The following is a 17,813-nucleotide window of genomic DNA, read 5'->3' on the forward strand; positions in this document are numbered from 1 at the left end:
TGGGAGGTATGTCGGGCCGGGATGGTTACTGTACTTTGGGAGGTTTTCGGGCCGTGATGGTTACTGTACAGTGGGAGGTATGTCGGAACTTGATGGTTACTATACAATGGGAGGTATGTCGGGCCGTGATGGTTACTGTACTTTGGGAGGTTTTCGGGCCGTGATGGTTACTGTACAGTGGGAGGAATGTCGGATCATGATGGTTACTAAACAATGGGAGGTATGTCGGGCCGTGATGGTTACTGTACAGTGGGAGGTATGTCCAGGTGTGATGGTTACTGTACAATGGGAGGTATGTCGGGCCGTGATGGTTACTGTACTTTGGGAGGTTTTCGGGCCGTGATGGTTACTGTACAGTGGGAGGTATGTCGGACCTTGATGGTTACTATACAATGGGAGGTATGTCGGGCCGCGATGGTTACTGTACTTTGGGAAGTTTTCGGGCCGTGATGGTTACTGTACTTTGGGAGGTTTTCGAGCCTTGATGGTTACTGTACAGTGGGAGGTATGTCGGATCGTGATGGTTACTATACAATGGGAGGTATGTCTGGTCTTGATGGTTACTGTACAGTGGGAGGTATGTCGGGCCGTGATGGTTACTGTACAGTGGGAGGTATGTCGGGCCGTGTTGGTAACTGTACAGTGGGAGGTATGTCGGGCCGTGATGGTTACTGCACACTGGGAGGTATGTCGGGGTGTGATGGTTACTGTACAGAGGGAGGTATGTCGGGCCGTGATGGTTACTGTACAGTGGGAGGTATGTCGGGGTGTGATGGTTACTGTTCAGTGGGAGGTATGTCGGGCCTTGATGGTTACTCCACAGTGGGAGCTATATCGGGGTGTGATGGTTACTGTTCAGTGGGAGGTATGTCGGGCCTTGATGGTTACTGCACAGTGGGAGTTATGTCGGGGTGTGATGGTTACTGTTCAGTGGGAGGTATGTCGGGCCGTGATGGTTACTGTACAGTGGGAGGTATGTCGGGGTGTGATGGTTACTGTTCAGTGGGAGGTATGTCGGGCCGTGATGGTTACTGTATAATGGGAGGTATGTCGGATCGTGCTGGTTACTACACAATGGGAGGTATGTTGGGCCGTGATGATTACTATACAGTGGGAGGTATGTCGGGTCGTGGATGTTTACTGTACAATGGGACGTCTGTCGGGCCATGATGGTTACTGTACGATGGGAAGTATATCGGGCTGTGATGCTTACTGTACAATGGGAAGTATGTCGGGTCGTGGTGGTTACTGTGCAGTGGGAGATATGTCGGGCCGTGATGGTTACTGTACACAGTGAGGTATGTCAGACCGTCCGGTTACTGTGCAGTGGGAGGTATGTCGACCGTGATGGTTACCATACAGGGGCAGTTATGTCGGGCCCTTGTGGTTACTGTACCATGGGAAGAATGTCGGGCCGTGATGGTTACTGTTCAGTGGGAGTTATGTGGTGCCGTGACAGTTATTGTTCATTGGGAGGTATGTCGGGCCGTGATGGCTCCTGGACACTGGGTGCTATGTCGGGCTGTGATGGTTAGTGTACAGTTGGAGGTGTGTCGGGCCGTGGTGGTTCCTCTATGGTGGGATGTATAGGGCCGTGGCGTTTACTGTACAGCGGGAGGTATGTCGAACCGTGATGGATCCTGTACTTTGTGAGGTCTGTCGGGCCGTTTTGGTTACTGTACAGTGGGAGGTATGTTGGGCCGTGATGGTTAATGTACAGTGGGAGGTATGTCAGGCCGTGACGTTTATTGCACATTGGGAGGTATGTCGGGCCATGATTGTTATTGTACCGTGGGAGGTATGTCAGGCCGTGATGGTTAATGTACAATAGGAGGTATGTCGTGCCGTGACGGTTATTGTACATTGGGAGGTATGTCGGGGCATGATTGTTACTGTAAGTGGGAGGTATGTCGGGGTGTGATGGTTACTGTACAGTGGGAGGTATGTCGGGGTGTGATGGTTACTGTGCCGTGAAGATTACCTTACAATGGGATGGATGTTGGGCCGTGTTGGGTACTGTACGGTGGGAGGCATGTCGACCGTGATGGTTACCGAAAAGAGGGAGTTACGTCGGGCCCTTATGGTTACTGTACAGTGGGAAGTATGTTGGACCGCGATGGTTAATGTACAGTGGGCGGAATGTCAGGCCGTGATGGTTACTGTACAGTGGGAGGTATGTGGTGCCGTGACAGTTATTGTTCATTGGGAGGTATGTCGGGCCGTGATGGCACCTGGACACTGGGTGCTATGTCGGGCTGTGATGGTTAGCGTAGAGTGTGTCGGGCCGTGGTGTTTCCTGTACGGTGGGATGTATAGGGCCGTGGCGTTTACTGTACAGCGGGAGGTATGTCGGACCGTGATGGATCCTGCACTTTGTGAGGTCTGTCGGGCCGTGTTGATTCCTGTATCGTGGGATGTACGTCGGGCCATGATGGTTACTGTACAGTGGGAGGTATGTCGGGGTGTGATGGTTACTGTACAGTGGGAGGTATGTCGGGGTGTGATGGTTACTGTTCAGTGGGAGGTATGTCGGACCGTGGTGGTGACTGTACAGTGGGAGGTATGTCGGGGTGTGATGGTTACTGTACAGTGGGAGGTATGTCGGGGTGTGATGGTTACTGTACACTGTGAGGTATGTCGGGGTGTGATGGTTACTGTACAGTGCGAGGTATGTCGGGGTGTGATGGTTACTGTACAGTGGGAGGTATGTCGGGGTGTGATGGTTACTGTACAGTGGGAGGTATGTCGGGGTGTGATGGTTACTGTACAGTGGGAGGTATGTCGGGCCGTGATGGTTACTGTACAGTGGGAGGTATGTCGGGCCGTGATGGTTACTGTACAGTGGGAGGTATGTCGGGCCGTGATGGTTACTGTACAGTGGGAGGTACGTCGGGGTGTGATGGTTACTGTACAGTGGGAGGTATGTCGGGGTGTGATGGTTTCTGTACAGTGGGAGGTATGTTGGGCCTTGATGGTTACTGTACAGTGGGAGGTATGTCGGGGTGTGATGGTTACTGTACAGTGGGAGGTATGTCGGGGTGTGATGGTAACTGGACAGTGGGACGTATGTCGGGGTGTGATGGTTACTGTACAGTGGGAGGTATGTCGGGTGTGATGGTTACTGTACAGTGGGAGGTATGTCGGGGTGTGATGGTTACTGTACCGTGGGAGGTATGTCGGGCCGTGATGGTTACTGTACAGTGGGAGGTATGTCGGGGTGTGATGGTTACTGTACAGTGGGAGGTATGTCGGGGTGTGATGGTTACTGTACAGTGGGAGGTATGTCGGAATGTGATGGTTACTATACAGTGGGAGGTATGTCGGGGTGTAATGGTTACTGTACAGGGAGGTACGTCGGGGTGTAATGGTTACTGTACAGTGGGAGGTATGTCGGGGTGTGATGGTGACTGTGCAGTTGGAGGTATGTCTGGGTGTGATGGTTACTGTACAGTGGGAGGTATGTCGGACCGTGATGGTGACTGTGCAGTGGGAGGTGTGTCAGGCCGTGATGGTTACTGTGCAGTGGGAGGTGTGTCAGGCCGTGGTGGTTACTGTACAGTGGGAGGTATGTCGGGCCGTGATGGTTACTGTGCAGTGGGAGGTGTGTCAGGCCGTGATGGTTACTGTACAGTGGGAGGTATGTCGGGCCGTGATGGTTACTGTACAGTGGGAGGTATGTCAGGCCGTGATGGTTACTGTACAGTGGGAGGTATGTCGGGCCGTGATGGTTACTGTACAGTGGGAGGTATGTCGTTCCAGGAAGTTGCAGACTGTATGAGTTGTACAGAATACAATGCTGCTGCCGCCGCCAAAGGGCCACTGTGCCTCATGGATGCATCGTCATTAGTTGCTTAACCTGTTTAAAGTCTGTCCCATTCCGTACGTATCATTGTGTGGAGGGTCTGCAAAATGTGAAGATAGCTTTTTGCTCCCTGTAAGGACTGTGTAGTGACCATTGTCACAGATGTGAAATGAAGAGGTGTATCTGCAGCAGGCAGAAAGGTGACAATGTGGTCAATTACAGGTTTCCCTTTTATTGATTCCCGCAAAACCTGCGACAGAGCCGTCTAGCAGCCACAGGATCCAGCATCAATGCTGAGCACTTTGATTAGAATAGATTCCCTGCAGTGTGGGAACAGACCCTTCGGCCCAACCAGTCCAAACTAACCCTCTGAAGAGCAACCCACCACCATTGCCAATTCACCTGAGCTGCATATATTTGGACTGTGGGCGGAAACCCACACAGACAGGGGGAGAATGTGTAAACTCCACACAGGCAGTTGTCCAAGTCTGGATTCGAACCTGGATCCCTGGTGCTGTAAGGCAGCAGTGCTAACCACTGAGCCGCCATGCTGCCCTACATTGCAAGGACCTGCCTTCTTCTGCCTGGCTGTGCTCTTTCAGTGGGACAGAACCTCCCAGAGAGGATGGTGATGTTGCATGGGACATAGTTCTGTTCACAGAATCCTGCTTTATTGATTGTTGCTTGACTAGTCTGTGGGAAATTTGCAACAGGTCAATTTTACATTTTGTATAGTGAAGAGTTAATATCACTTTATTTCTTGCATATTTTAAAATAAACCAAACATCAACATTTTTCATTTGAAAACAATTGAAGTGAACAATAATTGAAATACCAGAGCGCACAGCTAACTATTACACAATTCAGTGACTGTAGTAAACAGCCGATTCATGTTCAGACCAGTGAACACACCATCTTGCAGGCAGCAAAGCTGTTGGAAATGATTTTGAGGAAAAGCCTGAATTCAGACACAGTGTTACTGGGCCTCACCATGACCTCCAAAACACTGACCAACTCCAAAATCTGTCCTGAGTGCTTCCAAACTGGAGCTGGGCAGTTACTCACACAATCCCTCACAATAGACTGGTTAGAGACATACCTGAACAACGGGGAGTGGTGTGTGGGGCAGACTGGTCAATGGACTAGCACATGGCGCTGGTCCAGACGCAGTTCAATATTTATAACAATGACCTGTAAACAGCCATGTCTTGCAAGTATATTTCTTCTGGTGTGTCCCTGAACTCTGTAACTCTGAACCTTGGACCCGATCCTGAATGACGGTGTTATAAAGGTGATGGTCTCCCGCATAACATGGCAGCTTGCACTGGATTTAGTTTATGATTGATTCAATGTATGTTAGCCCCACAATGTTAATATCCAAACAGAATTGTGCAGCTCCATTGATGGCCAGCATCATCCCAGCCCAACTTCCTTGTGGGTGACTTGAGCTGAAAATCTCTGTGTAAATGTTTACAGCATTGTTCTAACCATTAACAGCAAAGTCTCTTTACTGAAGTTCCGACATTCTTTCATATTACCAACTTTTAGATTGTCCAATATGTACAAAATCTACCCATTTATTCTGTTCACTTTTAAAATAACAATATGATGAAAACAGTGCCCAACTTACAGTAAGGAACATTGAAATGATGAATATCATTCCCACACCCAAGACCACATTATTATTAAGTGCAAGAATTTTGAAAATATGCAATTATTTTCCTTTGCATTAATGTTGTGAACTAATAGTCGATTATCCTGCTCCTCAGATGCTGCCTGAACGGCTGTGCTTTTTGAGGAGCACATTTTTTTACTCTGATCTTCAGCATCTGCAGTGCTCACTTTCTCCCTGGTAATATTCAATCATAATCATTTTTGTAGTAACAATTCCACTGTATGTTTAAGCATGTTAGTCAGATATGAATACATTTTGAATTGCTTATGTCGATCTCAGAGCTCAGTGATGTTGGGTGTGAATGTCAATGTCTGTGTGATGCTCGGTATGTAGGCCATGCCTCTGAGAGACTGACAGATTAACTCTTTAGCTGATCACAACAAGCAAGTTATGGACTGAACCCAACCAGCCTGCGCTCACAAAACCCAAAGCACAGTGTCCAGCATTGGGCATGTTTGGACAATATTTTTCATTTTAATTTATTCAGAGAATACGATTGGGCCAGTATTTATTGTCCATCCCTTGTTGCCCTTAAGAAGGTGGAGGTGAACTGCCACACTGACCCACTGGAGTCCATGTGTTGTAGTTAGACTTCCAATACCATTCGGGAGGGACCTTGAAACAGTGACACTGAAGGAACAGCAATATACTTCCCAATCATAATGGTGGATGGCTTGGAACAGAACGCGAACATGGTGGGGGTCCCATGTATCAGCTCCCCTTATCCTTCTTGATGGTTGGGCTTCAGAAATACGTTGTAAGGAGCCTTGGTAAATTTCTGCAGAGCACCGTGTAGATGGCAGGTGTTGCTACTACTGAGTATCAGTGGATGAAGGATGAAGCTGCACTCACCCAAGGAAATGGGGGATATTTCATAACACCCATATTCAACATGTGTCTTATCGATGGGGGACAGGCTTTCGGAGATCAGGAAGTGAGTTATTTCTGCAGGATTCCTTGCCCCTGATATTTTCTTGTGGCCAATTAATTTGCATACGTCAAAGTGTGGGCCTGGTAAAGCATAACAGGTCAGGCCACATCTGAGGTACAGGAGAGTCGATGTTTTAGCATAAGCCTTTTACAGGAATGGGTAATGAAATCATATGGTCAGTCCAGTTCTGGTTAACGGTAATCCCCAGGATATTGCTAGTTGGGTGTTCAGTGATGTTGGTGGCATTGAACGTTAGAGCATACGGTTCAATTTTCTATTGTTAGAGGAAATCATTGTCTGGCATATTTGTAATGGAAATGGTACTTTTCACTTTTAAGTACACACCTGCATATTTCCAGGTCCTTGTTGCATTTCGATAAGGACTGCTTCAGTATCTGAGTAAATCATGAATGGCATTGAACATTGGCAAACATCAATGGCAAACATCCCCACTTGTGCATTCACACTGTTGGGATGGTCATTTATGATCGGGCCTAGGGTAGAGATCACTCTTATAGCTCACTGATACTGTCCCTCTCTCTGATTTAGGAAATTTGCTTTTAGTTTCACCGGCTCCAGAGGTGTTTAACAACATAACTGAATGAGATAATATTACAGTATCTTCCCAAGGAGCTGAGTGAGGACTTGGTTAGCTCAATCAGTTGGACGGCTAGATATTAATGCCAACAGTGTGGGTTCAATTCCTGCAATGACAGGGGTGACTAAAGGACTGTCCTACTCAACCTCACCCTTACTTGAGGCATGATGACTGTCCAGTTAAACTACCACCAGTCGTCTCTGTCTAACGAGAGAGCAGCCCGATCATCCTGTAGGAGTATGGTGCCTTACCTTTCCATTTCTGATCTACAGGCTGACCCAGAAACCCCACCCCTCGGGAACTGCTGCAGAGCTGTCCTGGAGCTGAGATGGCTGCTCTCCGCCAACCCCAACCAACGTCATTTGTGCCAGGTATAACTTCAGCCAGGGCAGACGAGACTTATTTGCTCTAGTTTTGCCGTTAATCCTGGACACTTGGTCAAATGCAGTTAAGATAATGTTAAAAATGCAGTCACTGTCGCCTCACCTGTAGAATTCAGCTATGTGTTTTCTTGTTGTACACCATTAAACCGAGGCTTCAATGTGCCCAAGGGATGAGTGGCCCTGGCAGAGACTAAACTGAGTTTCAGTGAGCAGGTTGGTGTTGAGGAAGTGCTACTTGATCCACTGTAGATTCCAATAACATTGCAACACTTTATTAGTGATATGGATTAGAGCAATGGGGCAGTCATTGATTGTCTGATGTTTTGTCTGTGTGTGTACAGGACCTGCCTGGATAGTGTCCCACATTGTCAGGTAGGTCCCAGTGCAATATCCCTGCAGGAACAGCTTGAATGGAATGTTCTCAGGGCCACAGCTTTTGCATTATCCCATGCCTCCAGCCACTTGGAGATAACAAACAAAAATGTATTGAATTAGCTGACGACTGCCATCTGGAGGAGACTAAAATAGATCATCCCATCGATACTTCCGTCTGAACATTGTTGTGAATGTTTCAGCCTTACCTTTTCTATTGTTGTGCTGGCCTCTTCCATCACTGAGGAAGATGATATTTGTGGATCCTCTTCTTCCAGTGAGTTGTTTGATTGACCACACAATTCACCCTGATTGCATGTGACAGGATTGCAGAGATTAGATCGGATTTGTTGGTTAGATCTGTCTGTCACTGGCTGTTTATGCTATTTGGTCAGTAAGTGATCTTGATTAGTAACGCACCTCATTGTGAGGTGTAGCTGGTACTGCTCTTGTCAGACCCTCCTGTATTCTCCATTGAACAAAGGTTTATTCCCTGGCCTGATGGGCAGGGTAAAGTGGAGCATATGCCAGGTAGTGACAGTGGAAATTGTTCTGGAATACAATTCTGCTGCTGTTGGTAATGACTCGAATCACCTCACATAGGCCAGTGCTGCATTCTAGACCTATTCGAAATCTGTCCCGTTTAGCATGGTGATAGTTAGTATCTCTAGTATCTCTCACATGTGTGTACATGTATGTGTGACCTTGTCTCCGGAATACTGTGTGTGGTAGTCACTGTTCCCAGTATGGGTCATCATCAATGTGTCTGCAGCAGTAGGTTGGTGAAGATGAGGTCAAGTGTGTTTCTCTCTCTCCGTCGTTCCCGCCTGCCCCGGTGCAGACTCAGTCTCGAAGCTGTGTCCTTTTGGACACGACCATCTCGATCAGCAGTGCTGCTGCTGATCCCCTCTTGGTGGGGTTTGAAATGGCCCACCCAGTATACATTCTCCAGCTCTGTCACCCTCTCAGTGCGTCCTCCGCATGTTGTTCAATGTGGAGGGACACTGATCCATCAGCTGAGGGAGGGGAGTCAGCAGGAGGTTTCCGTGTCAGTGTTTGATCGTTCAACGTAAGGCTGAGGGAGGGGAGTCAGCAGGAGGTTTCCGTGTCAGTATTTGATCTGACACCGTGAGGTGTTGTTATGTCACATTGTTGTTGGAGCAGTCTATAGGATACCTCTCCCAAATCTAGCCCTTGTCCCAGACGTTAGGAAGGAGGGGTTTCCAGGGTCTACAGGACTTTTTATTTGTGCCGCTGTCAACCGAAGGGCCTGTCCTGTGCTGTATGACACTGACTCTATTTCTCTCGTGTTTGGACAATCCTTCAGTTCCTCCCAATGCCTTGTCTATTCCAAAGATTTCTATAATATTTTCTCTATTAAGACATCGCTCAATTCCATTTTTAAACTCCCCACGTGTATGTCTGTATCTTTTCCTGTCATCTCCTCCAGCCGCTGCATCCATCTGTATCTCATTAACCCTCCATATCTCCACAATCTTTATCTCAAACTCCAGACCCATCTGTCGCTGTAAATTCTGCCAGCCCCTACATCTCTCCCTATTTCTATAACTTCCAGCTGCTATACCTCTCCCTATATCCTGTGACTGAATTTAAGAATACCTCACTAACCTGTTCGAGCATGCACAGGCCACTCAATCTCTCTGCCATCTCCATCCATGTTTTCCTATCTCTGAAACATCTGCAGCTTGTTTTACTATCACTGTAACATCTCCAACCTTGCTTTCCTACCTCTGTAACATCTCCAGCCTTGCTTTCCTATCTCTGTAACATCTCCAACCTTGCTTTCCTATCTCTGTAACATCTCCAACCTTGCTTTCCTCTCTCTGTAACATCTCCAACCTTGCTATCCTATCTCTGTAACATCTCTAGCCTTGCTTTTCTCTCTCTGTAAGATCTCCAACCTTGCTTTCCTATCTTTGTAACATCTCTAGCCTTGCTTTTCTCTCTCTGTAAGATCTCCAACCTTGCTTTCCTATCTCTGTAACATCTCTAGCCTTGCTTTCCTATCTCTGTAACATCTCCAACCTTGCTTTCCTATCTCTGTAACATCTCCAACCTTGCTTTCCTATCTCTGTAACATCTCCAACCTTGCTTTCCTATCTCTGTAACATCTCCAGCCTTGCTTTCCTATCTCTGTAACATCTCCAACCTTGCTTTCCTATCTCTGTAACATCTCCAACCTTGCTTTCCTATCTCTGTAACATCTCTAGCCTTGCTTTTCTCTCTCTGTAAGATCTCCAACCTTGCTTTCCTATCTTTGTAACATCTCTAGCCTTGCTTTTCTCTCTCTGTAAGATCTCCAACCTTGCTTTCCTATCTCTGTAACATCTCTAGCCTTGCTTTTCTCTCTCTGTAAGATCTCCAACCTTGCTTTCCTATCTTTGTAACATCTCTAGCCTTGCTTTTCTCTCTCTGTAAGATCTCCAACCTTGCTTTCCTATCTCTGTAACATCTCTAGCCTTGCTTTCCTATCTCTGTAACATCTCCAACCTTGCTTTCCTATCTCTGTAACATCTCCAACCTTGCTTTCCTATCTCTGTAACATCTCCAACCTTGCTTTCCTATCTCTGTAACATCTCCAGCCTTGCTTTCCTATCTCTGTAACATCTCCAACCTTGCTTTCCTATCTCTGTAACATCTCCAACCTTCCTTTCCTCTCTCTGTAACATCTCCAACCTTGCTTTCCTATCTCTGTAACATCTCTAGCCTTGCTTTCCTATCTCTGTAACATCTCCAACCTTGCTTTCCTATCTCTGTAACATCTCCAACCTTGCTTTCCTATCTCTGTAACATCTCCAACCTTGCTTTCCTATCTCTGTAACATCTCCAGCCTTGCTTTCCTATCTCTGTAACATCTCCAACCTTGCTTTCCTATCTCTGTAACATCTCCAACCTTCCTTTCCTCTCTCTGTAACATCTCCAACCTTGCTTTCCTATCTCTGTAACATCTCTAGCCTTGCTTTTCTCTCTCTGTAAGATCTCCAACCTTGCTTTCCTATCTTTGTAACATCTCTAGCCTTGCTTTTCTCTCTCTGTAAGATCTCCAACCTTGCTTTCCTATCTCTGTAACATCTCCGGCCTTGCTTTCCTACACACCTAAGTGAATTGGTTATATATCTTCTCCTGTATTTTCAACTTTATGGGGCTCTATAAAATAAGCAGTGTGTTCTGTCATCGTTTTGATCCTAACCTCGGCCCATAAACCCTGATTTGAAGACACTTCCAAGATATTGTCCCTCCTTACTGCAGTAACTGACTCCTTAATTAATAATCCAACACCACCTTCTATTCAAAACCCTCTCATGTCCTGCCCATATTTTACAGTATGACAGAATATTGAGTTGTTGGCCCTGACCTCCCTCAAACACGTCTCTGTGATGGCAAAAATGTCACACCTCCACATATCAATTCATTCCCTTACCACATCAGTCTGTCTGATAATATTCCCAGCATTAACGTAAGCTGGAATATAACACCTGGAATTCTCTGTACCTCGGAGTTCTTCAGTCATTCACTATTTCTGATCAGGTTGCTCAAACCATGAACCAAAATTATAACTCTGGCACTGAATTAACATTTGTTGAACTGTAATATCTTTTTTTTAAAAAACAGATATTCATCAAGTGCAACTTTCCAGAACTGAGCAGTCAGCTCCACATACAATGAGTCCTGATGGTTAATTCCCTGCTCAGTGTGCAGAGGGGACATCCCTCAGTAATGGAGAAACTGAGGACTGCAGTTGATGGAGATCAGAGTCAAAAAGTGTGACGCTGGAAAAGCACAGCAGGTCAGGCAGCATCCGAGGAGCAGGAGAGTTGATGTTTCGGGCATAAGCCCTTCATCAGGAAGGCATTGGTGTATTCTTTTTTTTCATTATGTGATTCAGAGGTCATTACTCATGCAAGCAGCACTCTAAATAGCATTGAAATGGAAACAGTTAATCAGTTGGTTGGACAGCATGTAGAAAAGTTGATAAGAAGTACCCTACTGATTGAAGTACAAACATAAGGTCATGTAGGTTAGTCTGATCTACAAGACTAGGATAAAAGACCAGCAAAACATTGAGGGCTGAAGGGCTCTTACTGTCTGTACTGTTCTGCGTTCCAAGTTTCACTCAGTTTGTGGATTCTCATTAATTGTTAATTGTTTGAGGGTGTGAAGTGTGCAAGGGAGTGCGGTGAGGTCAGGGAGCTGGGGTGGGACGTTAGGCCAAGACTTCCAGTTTTGATGTGCATTGTTACATTCACCTAAATGTCAGTACAATATGCGTGGTTACCTAGACCAGACAAAATCTACCAGGTTCAGTTATTAAAACGATTCTTGGCTTGCTGTTTGCTCCTGGTTTCTTCAGATATCTTCTGTTGGATGACCTATGAATTAGTACCTGACCAACCACAAACATGTACACTTTTATTTTGATACTGTTGAATATGAAGGTGCACTTATTGGATACAGTTTCAGAAGGTTCACTGTGAGACACAAAATGCTGCAATAGACTGCCAATTGTGAACATTTTCACCCAGTGTCTGGTCCACGGGACAAATGTATGGAGTCTGGGGGACATGCCAGATGTCATCACCATAAGTAACTTGTGTGGTGTGATCCTAAGACTCCATGTCCATATATCTGCTCCATGGGCCAGGCTCTGACTGAGGATAAATTTGTAAGACCTGGTTCCTGGTCAGTCGCTGGTATCTAATTTAGACAGCGTTTGTACCTACACTGAGAGCAGTGATAGCCTGTTGGCTAGTTTCCTGCAGCTGAAGGTGGATTCCAAATGATTCTCTGTGAGGGAATATTTGAATGACTGCCCTGACTCAGGTTGGAAACTCTCTGGACAGATTCAGGAGCAGGCCAGTGTCTCACTCAGTGCCACAGGCAGCTGTGAGGTCCAGGAGCACTGTACCAGAATTCAGGCCTTTTGGAATCCACTTTTAATGTCGGTCATGATGTAAAGTGATGGGTTTACTGACCTGATCAATGATCAGGAGTTTGCCATGTTTGTGAAAAGGGCAATAATAAGATATGAGCTACAATTATTCAACAGCACCATAACTGCACCATCTCTGAAATCAATTAAGTTGATTCTACATTGATGGAATTAAATTATAAACACCGAACAATCTTTTATGATGCAAAAGTAAATAATGCACATTTTGTTTTGTATCGAAAAATAACATGTTGTCTGACTATTTTGGTGATCTCAATTACACATTGAATCTCAGTATTCAAATGCATACATTGTCGCTCGATTATATGCAAAGTGGTTGACCTCTGACTGATTGCATATTCAGAGTGAGCAAATGATTGAACAATCAAATCGACTTATCATTCTTACACACTTAAATATAATCAATCGAATTAATTTCTCACTGAAATGTGTGACCTCCAGCTATTTGCCAACAATTCTATTAGTTTTAAAATAACAATGAATAAGGACAGACGAGTACTTAAAGTTGAAGTTCTAACTTGGAGAAAGGACAATTTCGATGTTATTGGGGGCAAGAACATTTAAAAGCTGATGGGGGCAGATGTTCGTGGGGAAAGGGATGGCTGGAAAATGGAAAGCGTACAGAAATGAAATAACGAGAGTCCAGAGACAGGATATTCTTATTAGGGTGAAAGGAAAGGCTGGTAGGTATAGAGAGTGCTGAATGACTAAAGAAATTGAGGGTCTAGTTAAGAAAAAGAAGGAAGCATATGTCAGGTAAGGCAGGATTGATCGAGTGAATCCTTAGAAGAGTATAAAGGCAGTAGGAGCATATTAAAGAGGGAAATCAGGAAGGCAAAAAGGCAACAGGAGATATCTTTGACAAATTGAGTTAAGAAGAATCCAAAAGGAGTTTATAAATACATTGAGGACAAAAGGGTAAATAGGGAGAGAATAGAGCCTTCAAAGATCAGCAAGGTGCCTTTGTGTGGAGCCGCAGGAGGTGGGGTAGACACTAAAGGAGCACTTTGTATCAGTGTTTACTCAGGAGAAAGACATGGGAGATATAGATATACAAAGAAATAGATGGTAACATCTTGAAAAATGTCCTTATTACAGAGGAGGAAGTGCTGATGTCTTGAAACGCATAAAAGTGGATAAATCCCCAGGATCTGATTGATCAAGTTTACCCTACAACTCTGTGCAAAGCTAGGGAAGTAATTGCTAGGCCTCTTACTGAGATACTTGTACCATTGATAGTCACAGGTGTGGTGCCAGAAGACTGGAGGTTGGCGAACGTGGTGTCACTGTTTAAGAAAGGTGGTAAGGACAAGCCAGGGAATTATAGACCATTGAGCCTGACGTCAGTGGAGGGCAAGTTGTTGGAGGGTATCCTGAGGGACAGGTTGTACATTTACTTGGGAAGGCAAGGACTGATTAGGGAGAGTCAATATCGCTTTGTGCGTGGGAAATCATGTCTCACAAACCTGATTGAGTTTTTTACAGAAGTAACAAAAAGGATTGATGAGGGCAGAGCAGTGGACGTGATCAATAAGGACTTCAGTAAGGCATTCGAGGTTTGCAAGGGTAGATCTATTGGAATAAAGGGATTAGTAGCCATTTTGATACAGAGCTGACTTTAGGGAGAACGCAGACGGTAGTGGTGCAGAGTTGTTTTTCAGATTGTTGGCATGTGACCAGTGGAGTGTCACAAGGATCGGTGCTGGGTCCACTACTTTTAGTCATTCATATAAACGATTTGCATGTGAGTATAAATGTATAGTTAGTAAATTTGCTGATGACACCCAAATTGGAGGTGCAGTGGACAGCGAAGAATTTTACCTCACATTAAGATGGGATTTTGATCAGATGGGCCAATGGGCTGAGGAGTGATAGATGGAGTTTAATTTAGGTAAATGCGAGATGCTGCATTTTGGGAAAGCAAGTCTTAACAGGAGTTATACTCTTAATGGTGAGGTCCAGGGGAGTATTGCTGAACAACGAGAATTTGGAGTGCAGGTTCATTGTTCCTTGAAAGTAGAGTCACAGATAGATAAGACAGTGAAGAAAACATTTGGTATGTTTTTCTTAATTGGTCAGAGCTTTGAGTACAGTGGTTGGAAGGTCGTGTTGCGGCTGTACAGGAGGTTAGTTAGCCCACTTTTGGAATATTATGTGCAATTCTGGTCTCCATCCTATTGGTTGGATGTTGTGAAACTTGAAACGGTTCTGAAAAGATTTACAAGAATGTTGCCAAGGTTGGAGAGTTTGAGCTCTAGGTGGAGGTTGAATAGGCTGGGGCTGTTTTCCTTGGAACATTGGAGGCTGAGGGGTGACCTTATAGAGGTCTAAAAAACCATGACGGGCATGAATGGGGAAATAGGCAAGCTATTTTCCCTGGTGTGGGGGAGTCCAGAACTAGATGGTATAGGTTTAGATTGGGATGGAAAAATGTAAAAGTGATGTAAGGTGCAACATTTTCACACAGAGGGTAGTACGTGTATGGAATGAACTGCCAGAGGAAGTGATGAAGGCTGGTACAATTGCAACATTGAGATGGCATCTGGATAGGTATATGAATAGAAAGTGTTTCGAGGGATATGAGCTGAGTGCTGGCAGATGGGACTAGATTGGGTTGGGATATATGGTCAGCATGGACGAGTTGGACAGAAGGGTCTGTTTCCATGCTGTACATCTGTATGACACTGTGTCTGAAATTTAGCAATGACAATAATTTGACATGCACTGCCAAATAAATAAATATGATTAAATTGTAGCATACAATAAGTTGAAACATTGCTATTTTTAGAATGAATGATAAAGAACAAAGAGCATTCCAACACAGGAAGAGTACCTTCGGCCCTCCAAGCCTGCGCTGATCCAGATCCTCCTATTTTCTAAACCTGCCACCTATTTTCTAAGGGCCTGTGTCCCTCTGCTCACCGCCCATTCATGTATCTGGCAGATACATCTTAGATGACACTATCGTTCCTGCCCCTACCACCTCCGAGCTTCCCACATATATCCCTCAGGCCCTAAATCTTTCCCTCTCACTTTGGAACTCAATTAAGAGGGGTCATAAGTTCACAATTTGTTGTAAACCTTCTTGGTATCTACTCTGTCTATCTCTCTCTTGATTTTGTAGACTTCAATCAGGTTCACCCATCAGCCTTTGTCCTTATAATTAAAATAATCCTAATCTACCCAACCTCTTTCCATAACCAGCACCCTCCATCCCAGGCAACACCCTGATGAAACGACTCTGCACTCTAATCTATCATCCACATCCTATTGGAAATGAACTATATGCAGGATTCCAAATGTGGCCAAACCAAAGTCCCAAGCAACCGTAAGATGACCTGCCAGTGTTTGTACTCAACAACTGATCCAATCAAGGAAAGCATGCCAAATGCCTTATTGACCACTTTACTTACCTGCATTGCCAGATTCAGGAAACAAGGAACAGAACACCCAGATCACACTGTATGTCAATTGTCCCCTGGACTTTTCCATTTAATGCACAGTTCGCTCTAGAATTGGATCCTCCAAAATGCATCACCTCGCATTTGCACAGATTGAACTCCATCTGCCATATCTGTGCCAATTTCTCCAATCTATCTATATTCTGCTGCATTCTCTGGAAGTCCTCTTCATTATCTGCTACTCCAACAATCTTGGTATCATCTGCAAACTAGGAGAAAGTGAGGACTGCAGATGCTAGGGATCAGAGCTTAAAACTGTGTTGCTGGAAAAGGGCAGCAGGTCAGGCAGCATCAAAGGAGCAGGAGAATCGACGCTTATGCCCTTTTGAGAAATCCCCTTCTATTACTACTCTCTGCCTCATGTTGCCCAGCCAGTTCTCTTTCCATCTAGATAGAACGAACTGAGGCCCATGCGACTTCACCTACTCCATCAGCCTACTATGGGTAACCGAATAAAACACCTTACTCAAGTCACTCAGTACCTTCTCCAGTAGTTTCCCTACCACTGATGCTAGGCTCGCCAGTCTATAATTACCTGGATTATCCCCGCTCCCCTTCTTAACAAAGGGGCGTCATTAGCAATTCTCCAGTCCTCCAGGACCTCACCGATGTTCAAGGATCCTGCAAAGATATAAGTTAAAGCCCCACTTATTTCTTCTCTCAATTCCCTTAGTAATGTGTGGTAGATCCCATCCAAATCTGGGGGCTTGTCAACATTAATACCTTTTAGAATATCCAAAACCTTCTCCCTCTTTATATCGACTTGACCCAGAATACTCAAACATCTATCCCTAACCTCAACATCCGTCATGTCCCTCTCCTTGGTGAATACAGATGCAAAGTACTCGTTAAGAATCTCACGCATTTTCTCTGACACAACGCATAACTTTCTTCCTTTTTCCTTGTGCTGGCCAAACATTTCTCTAGTTACACTTTGGCTCCTTATATAAGAACACAAAGGCTTTGGAATTTTCCTCAACCCTGTTTGCTAAAGATATCTCATGACCACTTTTAGCTCTGTTAATTCCTCAATATTTACTGTGAAATGTGGTTAGTGTAAAGAAAATAAACATTTGTTTGTGCAAGTGGGAACTCAGACCTTTTCGAAGTGTTTTGTGTCAAAACATGTTTGAAATCCGTCTCAGTGCAAATAAAAAGCAAGAGAAGAAACCTCTTGGGAAGGGTAATTTTCAGCCTCTGCCCCAAAGTACTTCTGAGGTTGAAAAGAGTGAGGGCTTGTAACAAGGGCACAACAGTAACTATGGGTGGTTTGAACATGCAAATTGGCTCAATTAATCAACTGAACAGTGATAGCCTTGAATAAAGATTGATTGAGTGTCTGAGAGATTATTACTGAGAGCAGGACGTCATGGAACCAACCAGAGAATGGGCTAATTTAGATTTGATATTATGTTACATGGAAGGATTGTTGGATGAGCTTTGCCTTGGAAAGAGTAATCACAACTTGCTGGAGTTTCACATTCAGATTGAAAGAGTGAAAACTGAGTCATACATGAGAGTGTTAGTGTTAGGCAATAAGAATTATATTGGCCTAAGGAAGGATTTGGCCTGGGTGGACTGGAGGAGAACAGAACAGTCAAAGGCAAGACAGATGAAGA

The 17,813-nt window shown here is 45.0% G+C and overlaps 1 long non-coding RNA gene across 1 annotated transcript in view; it reads left to right on the plus strand.

Annotated features, from left to right (window-relative positions):
• Positions 1–7,167: 7,167 nt before the first annotated feature.
• LOC140470855 (uncharacterized) overlaps positions 7,168–17,813 on the plus strand; it is a 110,002-nt gene continuing 99,356 nt past the window's right edge. The window contains exon 1 of the long non-coding RNA XR_011956759.1: positions 7,168–7,377. This is a non-coding gene — a long non-coding RNA (uncharacterized lncRNA). The remainder of the gene's footprint in view (positions 7,378–17,813) is intronic.

Source organism: Chiloscyllium punctatum, chromosome 52, assembly GCF_047496795.1.
Source record: "Chiloscyllium punctatum isolate Juve2018m chromosome 52, sChiPun1.3, whole genome shotgun sequence".
In the NCBI taxonomy this organism is placed as follows: Eukaryota; Metazoa; Chordata; class Chondrichthyes; order Orectolobiformes; family Hemiscylliidae; genus Chiloscyllium; species Chiloscyllium punctatum.